The 17,456-nt window shown below is 36.3% G+C and overlaps 1 pseudogene; it reads right to left on the bottom strand.

The window, feature by feature from the left end:
- Nucleotides 1-9,221, bottom strand: part of LOC121482948 — a 79,929-nt pseudogene extending 70,708 nt beyond the window's left edge.
- Nucleotides 9,222-17,456: the final 8,235 nt, after the last annotated feature.

Raw genomic sequence — 17,456 nt, 5'->3', positions numbered from 1 at the left:
TATTCCTTACAGACTTGCAATTATTAAACACAGAAGGAATAATGGAAATCCTGAATAACCTTGAAACAAACACTAACATAATCATTATGGAAGGTAAGAGGCATGGAGGGATAAAATCAGTGGGTAAAAGTATAAGAAACATTGCATTTGCATAATCTCAAAGTATATCCACACAAGATACATACAAAATTGAAAGGAAAAAATAGTGATTTTACAGTAGAAAACTTTGGTACACTTTAACCAAGAGATAAAAGTTAACATCATATGTATTAAGACATAATGACAACACGTACATATGATACACAGAGAATGGCACAGCATTACTTCTGTAGCATTATTGCCAGGACAGCATAACATAAGTTAAATCATGAAAAATGGCAACAAGGGGTGCCTGGGTGGCTTAAGTCAGTTAAGCTTCTGACTCTTGATCTCAGCTCAGGTCTTTTTTTTTTTTTTTTTTTTTTTTTTTTTTTTTTTTTTTCAGCTCAGGTCTTGATCTCAGGGTCAGGAGTTCAAGCCCCACAGTGGGCTCCACACTGGGAATGGAGCCTACTTAAAAAAAAGAATGCCAACAAGAGGACAGTTCTTAAAACTATCAATTATTAAACAACTATTATTAAAATGTGGGGGGAAAATGCTGAAACAAGCAATCACAAAATTTCTGGCAACAAATATTTAAAGTGAAAATATTGCTGATAAATAGATCAAAAAAGTTAAATTTTAAAATTTCTTTTAAGATTTTATTTATTTGAGAGAGCTCGAGAGGAAGAGGACAAGCAGGATGAGGGGCAGAGGGAGAAGCAGATTCCCCACTGAGCAGGGAGCCCAATGCAGGGCTCGATCCAGGAATCAGGATCATGACTTGAGCCGAGGCAGATTAACCAACCAACCAAGCCACCCAGGCACCCTCCCCGCTTATAAAGTGAAAATTTTAAAGTTAAAAATACGGTAACTAAAATTAAAAAATAAATGGACAGACTCAACAGCACAATGGAGATGGCAAAAGAACTTAAAGAGATAAATAAAAACTATCAAATAGAGAAAATATTGAGCATAAATGTACAAAGGCTCAGGGAACTATAATAACAGAAGGAAAAGAGAAAGAGAGTAGGACTGAAGATATCTGAGAAAATAAATGCCTGAAAACTTCCTAAAATCTGCAATAGACATACCTACATGTTCAAGAAACCAAGAAAACTTCAAAAGGGATAAACAAAGAAATCCATAGTCAGGTATATCATAATGAAACTGCCAAAAAGTGAAGCCAAAGCAAATATTATATAAGCAGTAAGAGAAACATAAAATACTACCACATAGAAAAATAATAATTCAAATAACTGATTTCCCAGCAGAAATTATAAAAGCCAGAACAAAGTAACACATACTTAAATGGCTGAAAAAAGGAAATATCAGCCTAAAATAATCTACCGAGAAAAATTACTAGCAGGAATGAAAATATAATAAAGACATTCTCAGATGATAGAAAACTAAGAATATATAGCCTCTGAGGGCTTCTCTATAAGAACTGCTAAAAGAAGTGCTTCATGTAGAAGGGAAATACCAGAAGGAAACCTGAATCATCAAGAATAAAGAGTAACAGAAATATTTATCTGGATAATCCAACAGATTATTTATCTTTCTTGAATTCTTTAAAATTATTTTAAGGATGAAAACAAAAGATATGAACATCTTCTGATAGTTTTCAATGTATGCCAATGCAATACATGACATTACAGCATAAAAGACAGCAAGTTAAAGGACCTAAATGATGTTAATGTTTCTACATCCCAAATTATAGGGTCAAAGAAACAGTCAAAACTTAAATATGTATTGTGTAACCCCTAAAGCAAATACTTTAAAAAGCTATATAAAAAGATACAGTTAAAAAATAATAAAATAAATGGAAAACTAAAAGGTATTCAAATAACCCAAAAGAATGCAAAAGGGAGGGGGGAGAACAAAAAAGAAACAGAAAACAGTAAGTAGTAAACCTAAATCCAAATATATCAAAATTGGGATCCCTGGGTGGCGCAGCGGTTTGGCGCCTGCCTTTGGCCCAGGGCGCGATCCTGGAGACCCGGGATCGAATCCCACATCGGGCTCCCGGTGCATGGAGCCTGCTTCTTCCTCCGCCTGTGTCTCTGCCTCTCTCTCTCTCTCTGTGACTATCATAAATAAATAAAAAAATAAAATAAAATAAAATAAAAAAAAAAAAAAAAACCAAATATATCAAAATTTACATTAAATACAAATTTTCGGGGCGCCTAGGTAGCTCAGTCAGTTTTAAGTGTCTGTCTTCGGCTCAGGTCATCATCCTGCAGTCCTGGGATAGAGCCCCACATCAGGCTCCCTGCTTGCCAAGGAGTCTGCTCTTCTCTCTGTAGCATTCCAGCTGTTCTCTCTTCAAATCTCAGGCCAAATTTGTAGGTTTTCAGGATGATTTGAAAGTTATCTAGGTAAGTTGGTGGGGACAGGTGACTTGAGGACGCTACTCTTCCGACATCTTGCCCCACCCCCACAAGGAGTCTGCTTCTTCCTCTCCCTCTCCCGCTACCCCTGCTTGTGCTCTCTTGCAGTGTCAAATAAATTAAAATTAGATAGATGATAGATAGATAGATAGATAGATAGATAGATAGATAGATAGATAGTCTGTCTAAGGGCACCTTGTGGCTCAGTGGTTGAGCATCTGCCTTTGGCTCAGGTAGTGATCCCAAGGTCTTGGAATTGAGTCCCACATCGGGTTCCCTGAAGGAAGCCTGCTTCTCCCTCTGCCTCTCTCTCTGTGTCTCTCATGAATAAATAAATAACAAAATTTTTTAAAAATATATATGTGTGTGTATATATACAAAGCCCAACCACTAAAACTCAAACACAAAAATTGTCAGAATGACCAAAAAAAAAACAGAAAAAGAAAAAATCGGGATGCCTGGGTAGCTCAGCAGTTGAGCCTTTGGCTCAGGGCATGATCCCAGTTTGGGAATCGAATCCCACATCAGCTCCCTGTGAGGAGCCTGCTTCTCCCTCTGCCTATGTCTCTGCCTCTCTCTGTCTCTCACGAATAAATAAGTAAATCTTTAAAAGAAGAAAAAGGGAAAAGAAAAAAGTCATTTAAAGAAATCTTATCAGGGACACCTGGGTGGCTCAGTGGTTGGGCACCTGCCTTCAGCCCAGGGCATGATCCTAGAGTCCTGGAATCAAGTCCTGCATCAGGTTCCCTGCATGGAGCCTGCTTCTCTCTCTGCCTGTGTCTCTCTGCCTTTCTCTGTGTGTGTTTCTCACAAATAAACAAATAAAATATTTTTAAAAAATAAAAAATAAAGAAATCTTATCAGGCCACTGCCTAACAACTAAGATAATGGAATGGAGACTTTAATGACTACCTATGACAAGGTATATAGTCTGCAAAAATAGTTTAGAAAAGTAATTAAACAAGCAGATGACTGCACCCCACAATAATCAACAACACAAACCCTAGGGAGAGAGGAAATACTGATTTCCAGAGCCACCATACTACCAAATTCAAAGTGCCTACTTTTCAGGAAAATTTTTCATTAAAAAATTATTAGGCATCTAAACAAACAAGTATGGCCCATTCACAGAAAGAAAAGAGTTAGCAGAAAGGGTCCCTAAGCCCAGACATTAAACTTTGTAGAAAAGTCAACTATCATAAATATGCCAAAGAGCTAACAGAAACCATGGACAAAAACCAAGAGAACAGCATATCAATAAACAGAAAATAACAATAAATGATAGAAATTACAAAAAGGAAACATATACAAATTCTAAACTGAAAAGCACAATAAACGAAATGAAAAATTTTAGAGGGGTTCAACATAAAATTTCAATAGGGTGAAGAAAAAATAAAGGACCATGAAGATAGGTAAATTAAGATTATTCAGTCTGAGGAATGGAAAAGGAAAAAAAAGGAAGAAAATGAAAAGAGCCTAAGACACAACATTAAGTGTACCAACACATGCAAAATGAGGCTAGAACAAAATGATTCATGAAGAATATCTGAATAGTAGCCAATCTACATATCTTAAAATTCAATGAACCCCAAAGAGAATAAACTCAAAGACGTGCACAATGAGATGTAGTATAATCAAACTGTTGAAATCCTCCCCCAAAAAATGCTAAGAGCAAGGAAAGAGAAGCAACCCATTACCAGAAATCATAGAGGCCAGAAGGCAGTGCAATGACATATTTAAACTGCTGAAAGAAAAAAGCTGCCAACCAATAAATCTACATCTGATAAAAATATCTTTCAAAACTAAAGGAAAAAGATCAGCTTATGGTATGACAGCATGAAGAACCCGAGTGACCTGCTGCTCCCCACTGAAAGTGATGAAAACTATTTTTCTTTAAAAGCCATTTAAAGCCTCTGGAAACTGATCTAAGGACAAACAGCAAATGAAACATATAGTCAAGAACAACTTCAAAAATCCACTAACAGGGCAGCCCGGGTGGCTCAGAGGTTTAGCGCCGCCTTCAGCCCAGGGTGTGATCCTGGAGACCCGGGATCAAGTCCCATGTCAGGCTCCCTGCATGGAGCCTGCTTCTTCTTCTGCCTGTATCTGTGCCTCTCTCTCTCGATCTCTCTCTCTCTCTCTCTCTCTCTCTCTGTGTGTGTGTGTCTCTCATGAATAAATAAATAAAACCTTAAAAAAAAAATCCACTAACAAAGATGAGTCTGTATTTGAACCAAGACCACTCCCCTTCCCTCCCTCTCTCATCTTGAGCTCCAGGAAAGGGAATCTCTACTCCAGATTCCTGCAACCAAGAACACAGGGCTCCCTTTCCACCCCTCCCACCAGGACCCAATTCAGAGGGCTTTCCTCCCAGGAGGAACAGTTTCTTATCCAGCCCCCAGCTGCCTGTTAACAGGGTTGAGAGTCCTGGGCAAGTGTGGTTGAAAGGTAGGAGTTCCAGCCCTTTCAGCCCCCCTGGTAGAATGTATAATTTACTGGGTGTGGTGCATGGAAAACACTGGGGCCCTGACCATCCTTGTCCTGGGTTTTGAAGAGAGAAAAGCAAACCCTGATGACATCTGGCTGCACTTGCCCCTCCACAACCTACTGTCACTCAGAAAGAAATTTGCCTTGTTCCTACCTCATCACCAGAGACCAGGCTTTTGTTTGAGCGAAGAAGGAGACATTAAAACAGCTCTTAATTTCTCCCCAAAAGGACTGACTTCATTTGCAAGAGCATGGAGAAAGTCCCAATTCTAAAGGAGACCTAAAAAACAGTGAGGTTGTAATAAAAGCCAGTTAGCAGATTCAAAATATAGAGGCTGAACTGTAGGTAAGCTAATTTGCAAGAAAAGAACTGCAGACTAAAAAAAGTGGGAGGAGCCCTCCTGGGGTCAGAACAAATATCAAACACTAACCTCAAAAACTATTTCTTCAAAGGACCCACATTTTGATTGGATTAACATTCAAAGTAGTTTATGCCCCAGGGCGTTGTGGAAAACAATTAGTTCCCAGTAAGGGGATCTTGGCTGCTGGGTGTGGACAGGGAAAGACAACCTTAACAAAACCAGTCATCCCAGAGTAACTGTGGGCATATTCAAATTGCCCCTCCCTGAGGACCAACTTCTGAGGATTAACCTTGTGGGAAAAAAAGACTACAATGAGATAGGACTTCACATCCACTAGGATGGCTAGAATTGGATGAAGTCAGATAATGACAAGAGTTGGTGAGAATGTAGACAAGTTAGAGCCCTCATACACTGTTGCTGTGATTGTAAAATGGCGCAGCCACTTTGGAAGAATCAGGCAGTTTCTCAGGCAATTAAACATTGCTACCATATGACCCAGCAAAAACACTCTTTAAGTATACACCTATAGAACTTTTCTTGTTTAGAAAGAGTCCTAGCAAAAAAAAAAAAAAAAAAAAAAAGTATACACCTAGAGAAATGATAACATATGTCTACAAAGAAATTTATACATGAATGTTTTAGCAGAATTATTAATAGCCTAAAGGTGGAAACAACCTAAATGTCCATCAATGAATGAATGCATAAACAAAATGCGGTAAATCATAATTTGAAACATTATTCAGTCATAAATAGAATGAAGTAATGATACACGCTATAACATGAACTTTGAAGCATTATGCTAAGTGAAAGAAGCCAATCACAATAGACCAAGTATTATATGATTCCATTCATACAGGATGTTCAAAACTGAAGTATCTATAGAGAATAAAGGTAGATTAGGGGTTGCCTAGGGCTGGGCAGATAGGGTTCAAGGGGATATGCAGTTACGGCTAAAGGGCATGGACTTCTTGGGGTGATGAAAATACTCTAAAATGACTGTAGTGATGGCTGTACATAGATTAAAAACCACTGAACTGTACACTTTAAGTGGGTAATTGTATGGCATGTGAATTATATTTTGATTTATCTATCAAAACAGACAGGAAAAATTAAGACATTTCCAGATAAAGAAAATCTTAGGGAATTTCTTCCTAATAGGCCTACCCTACAAGAACTGCCAAAGGGACGTCTTCAGGCTAAAATGGAAGGATAATAGAAAGTAACTCAAAAGTGTAGGAAGAAATAAAGAACATGGGTAAAGATAACTACATAGATAAATATAAAAGCCAGTACTATTGTGTTTTCGGTTTGCAACTCCTCATTTTTTTTCTATGACTTAAAAAGAAACGAACAAGCTGATCCTACAACTCATATGGAACTGCAAGGGGCCCTGAAAAGCCAAAATAATCTTGAAAAAGAACAACAAAGTTAAAAGAGTGGCACTTTGCAATTTTAAAACTTACTACAATCTACAGTAATCAAAATAGTGTGGTACTAGTATAATGACAGATACAGAGACAAATGGAATAATTTTGAATGACCTGAAATAAACCTATATACATCTATGGCTAACTGATTTCAACAAGAGTGCCAAGACCATTCAATAGGGAGTGGACAAGCCTCTTCAACATATGGTGCTGGGACAACTGGCTATGTGCATATAAAAAAATGAAGCTGGACCTCACATCATATATAAAAATTAACTCAAAATAAATCAATGGCATATATATAAGAGCTAAAACCATGAAGGATTTAGAAGAATACATAGAGATAAATCTTGACTTTGAATTTGACAAAAAATTCTTAGATTTGACACTGAAAACACAAGCAATGAAAGAAAAAAATAGACAAACTGGGCTTCAAATTTTTTAAAAATTGTACACCAAACCAAAGGACATCCTAAAGTATGAAAAATACCTACAGAATGGGAAAAAAATTTCCAAACCATATATAACAGTTGAGAATATATAAATAATTCTTACAACTCACCAACAAAAATACCCAAATTAAAAAATGGGCAAAGGACCGGAATAGACATTTCTGCAAAGAAAACAAATGATCAACAAGCACAAGAAAACATGCCCCAAGTCAGTCTTTAGGAAAACACAAAACTAATCAATGACATACCACTTCAAACTTATTAAAATGGTTCTAATTTTCTTAAAACAAAACAAAAACAAGGAATAACAAGTGTTGGCAAGAAGCATGGTAATTCCATGTGTAACCTATAAAGAAATCCCCATGCTATTTTCCACAGTGGCTGCACCATTTTAAATCCCAAAAGCAATGTACCAAGGTTCCAATTTCTCTACTTCCTTTCCAACATTTCCTGTGTTGTTTTTTTTTGTTTTTTTTTTTTTTAATTAGATTCTGCCTTCAACTTAGGAGAAACTTCAAATGCCCCCTGTTACTGTAATCCAGATAACAGGCACTTAAAAATTAAAAATTCATCTTTATTGACACTTCTTTTAAAAATTTATCTTCAAAATTTATTTAAAAATTACCCATCCTAGAAGTAGTTCCACACGTCACAAAAGTTTAAGAAATGCATGGGAAATAAAATCACTGTTTAAAATAATGGTTACCTCTAGGGATGAAGGAAGAAAAGAGATGCATTCAGGAATGGGTACACAAAGAACTTCAACTATTATAGCAATGTATCATTTTTATGTTTGGATGGTGAATACAGAGGTTCACTGTATTTTTTTTTTGTATCTTTCATTAAGTTAGTTATGTTTGTATATCTTAAGTATTTCATAACATATGTAGAAAGCCCCCCAAAAAAGACAAAGGAAAAAAGTTAATCTTATACTCCCTCATCACCTCTTCCACCAAAGACACAAGATCATACTAGGCATCTGCAACTTACTTTTCTCACGTAACTATTGTAATAGCATTCTCTAGATCAAAAGTGTGTAAAGAGGTAAATCTGTTTCTAGAGCTGCAAAGTATTGCATAGACACAAACGTCCCACAATTTATTCAAACATTTTATAGATGGTTATGCAGGTTGTTTCCAGTTACACGTCATAAAAACAAAGTTGCAAATTTTTTACTGTCTTCCCCCAAAAATATTATGCTTAATATAAATTTATTTTCACCAAGAGATTTGAACGCGGAAAATCTAGCTATTTTCCTACTGAGTAATCAAGGTAAGACACAAAATAATATAACAATTCCCTCAGATTACCTGTACGCACGCACACACCTACCTCTGAACAGAACAATGCACTTTCAAAACAAATAAGTATTATATTGCCCAGAAGTCCTCATCTGAAACATAAAGGACATTAAAAAAAAATTTTTTTAATCTAGCCTACAATGAGTATGTTAAAATTGATTAGTTTATCAAAACTACAACGTTTGCTAGCGAAATACAGCATGAAGAAAATAAGGGAAAGTAGGTCCAACAGGTTAGGCTGCTCCTGAAAGCGCTGTGGGGAGAAAAAAAAATCTCTCATTTTGGGCCCGCATGGTGTCAATAAAAACCCATTTAAACAAGGAAAAATGAAAGGGAAACAGCTCAGAATCTCTCATGCGAGCTACTATCCGCTTCATCAGTGGTGGTAAGGTGACTAAAGAAATTATTTTCCGATATTTTAAAAAAGGTGAGAGACAGAAAAATGAAAAACAGGCCGGCTTCTCCTCCCTCCCCAGGCCGGCCACGCGATTCCGAAGTGTGGAGCCTTACTACCGGACATTTCTCTGGCGGATGTGAAGCTTAGCACTCACCACAAAACAAAAGTTGGCGAGTTTCTGTACTTTCCTCAGATTTGTTCATTGGCTGCTTTCCAAACCTAGTAAGCCGGCAGTACTCACCCTCTCAGTACGAAAGCCGCCATCTTAGGTTTTAGATGAGCTCTAGGGGAAAAATTGATAAAAGCCTGGAGCGGGCGCTACAGCAAAATAAGTCCCGCGCCCAACCGCCGTGCACTGCTGAAATGGCTCCGCCGGCAACGTGACCCAGCCTGCCTGCGGCCCCCCCCCCCCCCCCCCCCCCCCCCCCAGTTTTCCAGAGCCGGTGCGCTTCCTTTTAGGCACAACATTTATCCTCATTGAAATTGCCTCATTCTTGCTTCTTTTCTTTCTTTTCCTTTTAGTTTTTCATCCCAAATTTGTTTTACCTTTGCCACTACTCCTTTCTTCTTTCTACATTCTAAATATCTCTGGTTCTCGTCGACTTTCAGTTACCTCATACATGTACAGCATTTTATAATAGACAAAACTGTCTTTCTGTTATTTTACCAAATTATTATAATACTATAAGGTAAGCTGGGAACTGAGTTTCCCAATTTTATAAATGAAGAAACTAAGCCCAGAAAAGTGGACCAATTTTCCAAAAGCTGCAACAGCTAGTACATGTTAGAGTGCACAGAACATAATTCTTTTTGCTTCAGTGAGCCCCGTTCTGCTAGAGATCGAGGTCTACTTCATCCGACTAATTGAAAAGATAGGAAAAATAGGAAGAGTGTGGGCCTAAATTCATATAGTAAGTCAGTGACAAAACTGGATTCAAAACAAGTTGCTTCCTTGTTTAATTCTGTGACAGAAAGCATCTTCATAAAGGGGTTGAGATGCTGTTCTCCGGCCCAAAATTCTTTCCTCTTTTGACTGAGCTCAGCCGTGACACTTTTAAGAAACCTCTAAAAACGTTTATTTTATTCTGTCCCGCTCCATGAAGGAAAATACACTAAACATGTTTTAAAAACGAGGCTGAAACTTATTTGTGAAGCATTGTTCATGAATGATGTGAAAGAGTAGTGGGGGAGGGTTTGTGCTGTGTAAGTATGGAAAAGACAAGTTAGCGGTCCTGATCCCTTTCCAAAGGTATAGTTTTTCTCTCCATTCAAATGTTATCTCTAGGTTTGTACAAGAACCCAGCATAGAATACCGAATACCTCGTATTTTATTTATTTTCATCATTACTCTTTCTTTTTTTTAATTTTGATAATAGTCACTCTCAAATAGAAGTTAATCGTAGATAATTGTGTAAACTTCTGGGCCTTGATTTATGGCCATTCTTGTGTAAAATACTGCATGGTGCCATTCTGTATTGTCAGTAATCTGTGTAGTGAGATGAAGAGGTCTTAGCTTAAGTTTGAGGTGTGTAATTACCTGGGGTTTAGACAAGTTTGAGCGCATCTTGGAAACTGGTAGGGCAGGCCACTAGAAGACAATTGCAGAGAAAACTCCTGATCTCTTGAGAAATAACTTATCCTAAGAGAAGAGGGAGTCAAACAATTTAGAATAAATGGAAAATCAAATCTGAGTATTGCAGGGGATTTGGTTGTACTACAAAGTGTATTTATTTTGAACTAGGTATACAACATCTCTCTGCGGCAATTTAAGGGTAGGCAGAAAAGTGGAGAACATTAAGTGAAACCTATTTCAGTTTTGCTCTGATAACTGTCATAACTTTTTCTGTCCAGAACAAATGACCATTTGGATTTAAAGGAAATACATGTAAATAAATAAACAGCAGGAAGCATTAATAGAACAATAAGCTTATGAAATTGTTAGTTAATTTTAGGGGGGAACCCTGATGCATTGTTTTATTTAGTGGTGTTTCAAATGAAGAGGTGCTGTAACAGGGGACCTATGGGGAGAAAAGCTCTGTTCATTCACAGCAAAGGTAAAAACTTCATACCCCTACCTCTACCCACTCATATTTCTCCTAGTCTACTTGCCTTGATGCCAAGAAAAATGCCTCCAGAAAACACCAGAGACAGAATTTTCTGGCCAGGCTACAATATTTGCTCTTCAAGGTTGATCTTGTTGTCCTCCTGGACTCCTGGTCCAATTAGTACCTGCTCCATTCTCTCTAAGATCACAGTTTTCCTCTTTCATTGCAGTTGTTTCAAAGGTAAGAAAAATGACTCCTCCAAGTATATAAAATCCAAATAGGGAAAAGAAGAGTTGGAATTTCACCATCATCTGGCCATATTTAGCAGACTCTCAGTTGGAGAATTTACAAAGATAATTTCACAGGCAATGATCTCTGGGACAATAGTTTCTCTTACTTTTGCATTTATTTTTTAACACAAGCAAATGAGTAATGAACTGTATATGACAGTCCAAATGATAGATGCATGCATAGTTAGACTGGAATACATTGATTTGAGACATGAATTGAGAAAAGGTACAAATGATATGGCAAACAGGAGACCAGATATAACAGAATTTATTCATTCATTATGAACTTGCATGTAGGGGTGCCTGGGTGGTTCAGTCCATTAGGCATCTAACTCTTGGGTTTCAGCTCAGGTCATAATCTTGGGGTCGTGAGATTGAGCCCCAAGTCAGGTTCCACACTCAGTATGGAGTCTGCTTGAGACTCTTTCCCTCTCCCTCCCCCTGCACCCCTCGCCCCAGCTCACATGAGTGCACTTATGCACTCTCTCGAATAAAAAGAATAAATCTTAAAATAAAAAAGAACTTGCATGTAAAGAATAGGGCTACACAAGAGGGTGGTAGAGAATACAAATATGAATGAAACCCAGTATTGGTCCTCAAGATTAGGCTCAAGCTAGGGAGGGGAAAATAAAAGGAGTTTTAGAAGAATTACAAGGAGTATCTTTATATCAGACACTGTACTAGGATTAAGATGGGAGTGAAAGTAAGGTTTGATGTAAAAAGATGGGGATGAATTTACCATGATTCTTAGCCTCAGGGAAATTACAAATCAGTGGAGAAAAATAAAACATGAAGCTAGATAATGTTTTTTATTAGAGGACTCAAGAAGATGAAAAAGTATTTAATACATATAGTACATACATTTCACACCTAAAATGATTTCTAAGATGATACATGTTGCAAGGCACTGTACTAAGTGATGTAGGGTATGGGAAGAACAACAACAAGAAGACATCTATAAATGTGCTTTGAACCGTTGAGGACATTTATACAGAATGAAGATGTATCATGAGACTTGTAAAATCACACAACTTCCTCTGTGTAAAGTTGACCTGTCCTGAAGATCTTTCTTTTGTTGAAACGTAATTCACATACTATAAAATTCATCATTTCAAAGAGTATGATTCAGTAGTTGTTAGTACACTCACAGATTTGTGTAACCACCACCACTATCTAATTTCAGAACATTTTCATTACCCCAAAAGGAAACCCCATACACCCATAATCACTCATCCCCTCTCCTTCCTCCCACAAACAAGTCCCTGGCATTGGGATGCCTGGGGTGGCTCAATGGTTGAGCCTTTGGCTCAGGGCATGATCCTGGGGTCGGGATCCAGTCCCACAGGAGCCTGCTTCTCTCTGCCTCTCTCTCTCTCTGTGTGTGTCTATCATGAATAAATAAATAAAAGCTTTTTAAAAGAAAAACATGTCCGTGGCAAATTCTAATTTATTTTCTGTCTTTATGTATTTCAGATCCCTTCTGAAAATTTCCTATAAATTAAATAATACAGCAGGTCGTCTTCTGTGACTGGCTTTTTTTGCTTAGCATAATATTTTCAGGGCTTATGCATGATATAGCATATATTAGTACTTTATCTTTTTTCCATTCCTTTTATGATTAAATAATATCTCATTGTATGGAAATACAACATATTGTTTTCCAATATGCATGTTTGAATTATTTCCACTTACTAGTTCTTATGAATAATGCTGCTATGAACATTTGTGTACAAGTTTTTGTGTGGATACATTTTCAATTCCCTCGGGCATATAACTGGGTATAGAATTGCTGGATAATATGGTAGCCCTATGTTGAACCCTTTGAAGAATTGCAAACTGTTTTCCTTTTTGGAAATGGCACAAAGGAACTGTGCCATTTTTTTTTAAATGGCACAAAGGAACTGTGCCATTTTAACATCACCACCAGCAAGTATCAGAGTGCCAATCTCTCCACATCTTCACTAACATTTGTCATTTTAATTATAGTTAGCTTAGTAGGTGTGAAGTAGTATCTCATTGTGGTTTTGATTTACATTTCCCTGATGGATAACAAAGTAGAGCATCTTTGTATGTACTTATTGACCATTTGCACATCTTCTTTGGAGAAATGTCTATTCATATCCTTTGCTCATTTTCCAATTGGATTATTGGTCCTTTACTGTTGAGTTGAAATAAATAAATATATATATATATATATATATATATATATATATATATATCTGGATATGTGTTCATTATCAGATATGTGGTTTGCAAATATTTTCTCTTTTTCTATGGATTTTTTCAATTTATTGATGTGTCATCTAAAGCACAAAAGATTTTAATTTTGATTAAGTATAATTTATCAGTTTTTCCTTTCATTCCTTGGACTTTTGATATCATATCTAAGGAACTATTCTATAACTTAAGGGCATGAAGATGTACACCTAAGTTTTCTTCTAAGATTTTTATAGTTTTATCATTTACACTTAGATTGTTAATCTAATTTGAAATATTTTTTGTATATTGTGGAAAAAAGGTATCTAACTTCTTTCTTTCGCATGTATATATTCAGTTGTTACAGCACCATATGTTTAAAAAACCAGTCTTTCTTTGTAGGTAATTGATCATAAAATGTGAAGGTTTATTTATTTTATTTTTTCTTTAAAGGTTTATTTCTGAACTCTCAATTTTATTTCATTTATTTATATATCTAACCTATGACTCTAACACAAATCTTGATTACTGTAGCTTTGAAGTGAGTTTTAGAATTAAGAGGTATGAGTGCTAAAACTTTATTCCTTTTTTCTGGATTGTTTTCAGTATTCTGGTCCTGGGACTCCTGGATGGCTCAGCGGTTGAGTGTCTGCCTTTGGCTCAAGGCATAATCCCGGAGTCTTGGAATCCTGTCTTGCATCGGGCTCCCTGCATGGGGCCTGCTTCTCCCTCTGCCTATGTCTCTCCCTCTCTCTCCTTGTGTCTCTAATGAACAAATAAATAAATAATTTTAAAAAAATAAATATTCTGGTCCTTTGTGGTTTCATATTAATTTTAGGATCACCTTGGCAATTTTTGAAATAATCAAGCTGGAATTTTGATAGGATCTGATTTTCTTTTTTTTTTTTTTTTTAAGATTTTGTGCATTTGAGAGAGAGAGAGAACACAAACAGGGGGACTAGCAGAGGGAGAGGGAGAAGCAGGGCTCAGTTCTAGGACCCTGGTATCATGACCTGAGCCTAAGGCAGACACTTAACCAACTGTGCTACCCAGGTGCACCAATAGGGACTGTGGTGAATGTGTACAAAATTTGGCAGAGTATCAACACCATAACAGTATTAAGTCTTCCAATCCGTGAACATGGAATGGATGTTTTCCCACATATTTAGTTCTTAAATTTTTATTAATGATATTTTGTACCTTTTTCATGTATAAGTTTTGTACTTTGTTGTTAAATTTATTCCTAAGTGTTTTTGATGCTATTTTAAATTTAAAAAAATTTAAAGGTTATTTATTTATTCATTCATGAGAGATACAGAGAGAGGCAGAGACACAGGCAGAGGGAGGAGAAGCAGGCTCCATGTAGGAGCGTGATGTGGGACTCAATCCTGGAACTCTGGGATCACATCCTGAGCTGAAGGCAGATGCTCAACCACTGAGCCACCCAGGCATCCCTTAAATAAAATTGCTTCCTTAATTTCACTTTCAGATTGTTCATTGCAAATGTGTGAAAATATAACTGTTGTATGTTGGTTTTGTATTGTACAACCCTATGAAAATGATTTATTAGTTCTAGTTCTAGTATTTTTATGGATTCCTTAGAATTTTCTGTATACAAAATTATGTCATTTGAAAGTAGATAGAGGGGCAGCCTGGGTGGCTCAGTGGTTTAGCACTGTCTACGGCCCAGGGCATGATCCTGGGGACCCGGGCTCCCTGCATGGAGCCTGCTTCTACCTCTGCCTGTGTCTCTGCCTCTTTCTCTGTCTCTCATGAATAAATAAATAAAATATTTTAAAAAAGTAGATATACTTTTATTTATTTCTTTTTTAATTTAAATTCAATTTGTTGATTTATACTGTATTATTAATTTCAAGGGTAGAATCCAGTGAAGTTTTACTTCTTTCTTAATTTGGATTTATTTTATACCCTTTTCTTTCCTAATTTCCCTGGACAGAATCTCTACTACAAGAATGAATAGAATAGAAGAGGAAGAGGAAGGAGTGCTTGGGTGGAACAGTCAGTTAAGTGTTCAACCCTTGGTCTCAGGTCTTGGTCTCAGAGTCAAGAGATTGAGCCCCATAGCAGGTTCCCTGCTGAGCGTGGAGTTGGCTTGGGATTCTTTCTCCTTCTCCCTCTGCCCCTCACACTTGTGCTCACTCTCTCTTTCAAATAAATAAATAAATCTCTTTTTTTAATAAATAAATCTTTAAAAAAAAGTAGTGAGAAGAAAATATCCTTGGCCTATTCCTGATCTAAGAAGAAAGGGTTTTTATTGGTGCTGTATTAGCTTCCTATTGCCACTATAACAATTTACTGCAAAGTTAGTGATTGAGTGTAACACAAAATTATTCTCTTAACATTTCTGGAGGTTGGGAATCTAAAATCAGTTGCACTTAGTTAAAATCAAGATGTCAGGAGATCTGTTTCTTCTGGAGGATCTAGGGAAGAATCTGCTTCCTTGCATTTTCTTGCTTCTAGAGACTACATGCATCCCGTGGCTCATGGGTTCCATCCTCCATCTCCAAATTCAGTAGTGTAACATCGTCTCTAATCTCTCATATTCTCTCTTTGACTCTGAACCCCTGCCTTCCTCTTATAAGGAAACTTGTGATTACATTGAGCACATCCAAATAATCCAGCATAATCTCCACATCTCAAGATCTTACTAACATCTTGTAAAGACTATTTTACTATGTGAAATAACATATTCACAGTTTCTAGGAATTAGAACAGGAGCCATTATTCAGCCATCAGAGGTACCCTTCTTCAGTTTGGGTAAATTCTCTTCTATTCCTACTTTGTTGAGTGTTTTTTGTTTTGTTTTGTTTGTCATGAAAGGGGTTTGGATTTTGTTAAAGTTTTTTCCTACATTACTGAGATGATCATGTGCTTTTTTGCACTTTATTCTATTAATAGGGTGATTGATTCTTATATGTTGAACCAATCTAGTATTTCTGTAATAAATTCCACTTCTTCATGACATATAATCCACTTTATATGTTCCCAGGTTCAGTTTGATAGTATTTTGTTGAAGATTTTTGTGTTTATATTCAGAAGAGATATCAGGCTATAGTTTTCATTTCTAATGATATCTTTGTCTGGTTTTGATATCAGGGTAATTCTGGTCTCAGAAAAATTATTCCTACCTCTTCTTATTTTTTTATGAGGAGTTTGTGAAGGACCGTTAATTCTTCTTTAAACATTTGATAGAATTAACCAATTAAGTCATCTGGGTCTGAGCTTCTCTTTGTGGGCTTTTCATGGATTAGTAATTCTATCTCTTCACTTTTTTTTATATCTCTTCACTTTTAAAGATCTATTCAAATGTTTTCTCTCTTCTTGAGTCAGTTGTTGATAGTTTGTATTTTTATTATTTTCCATACACCTTAAAACTATTTCACATAAAATTTCTATAGGACTTAAGACATCAGAATATTTATGAGCCAAGTCATTGGCTTCTCTTCGTAAATCAGAAAAGTATTCATAGACAATAACTTCGCGCTGGTTAAAAATTAAAATTGTGAGGGCACTTCATTTAATTTTTTTATATTTACATTTCAAATGTGAAATTAGGACATCCATAATTTTCTTAATTTCTGTTTGATATGTGTTTTCTCTATAATAATTGATGCTCTTATCTGGTGATTTGTAATTTCCAATTTATTCACTTTTCTTTTTTATTTTATTAAAATACTGAGTTTATTATATTTTTGTCTCCCCACCATTTCCATTTGTCTGACCACCACTACTACTATGTCCTATCATAACATTCCACACATACTTAAAACCAAGCAAAGGGTAGAGTTCCATCTTTAAAAACTAAACAGGCAAAAAAAATAAAAAAAATAAAAAAAATAAAATAAAAACTAAACAGGCATTTTGGACAACACATTCTTGGCAATTGAACCTGGACAACATTTATCAGATGCGGTAGGGAAAGTTTTCACTGCATTATAAAAAGGACAGCCAGATAGCAACTGTTACAGAAATGAAATAAGACGGAAATTTTTAACAAACTGTTTAAACTA

Source organism: Vulpes lagopus, chromosome X (genome assembly GCF_018345385.1).
Source record: "Vulpes lagopus strain Blue_001 chromosome X, ASM1834538v1, whole genome shotgun sequence".
In the NCBI taxonomy this organism is placed as follows: domain Eukaryota; kingdom Metazoa; phylum Chordata; class Mammalia; order Carnivora; family Canidae; genus Vulpes; species Vulpes lagopus.
Note: the sequence above shows the minus strand (reverse complement) of the source record. Positions and strands in the feature narration are given on the sequence as shown.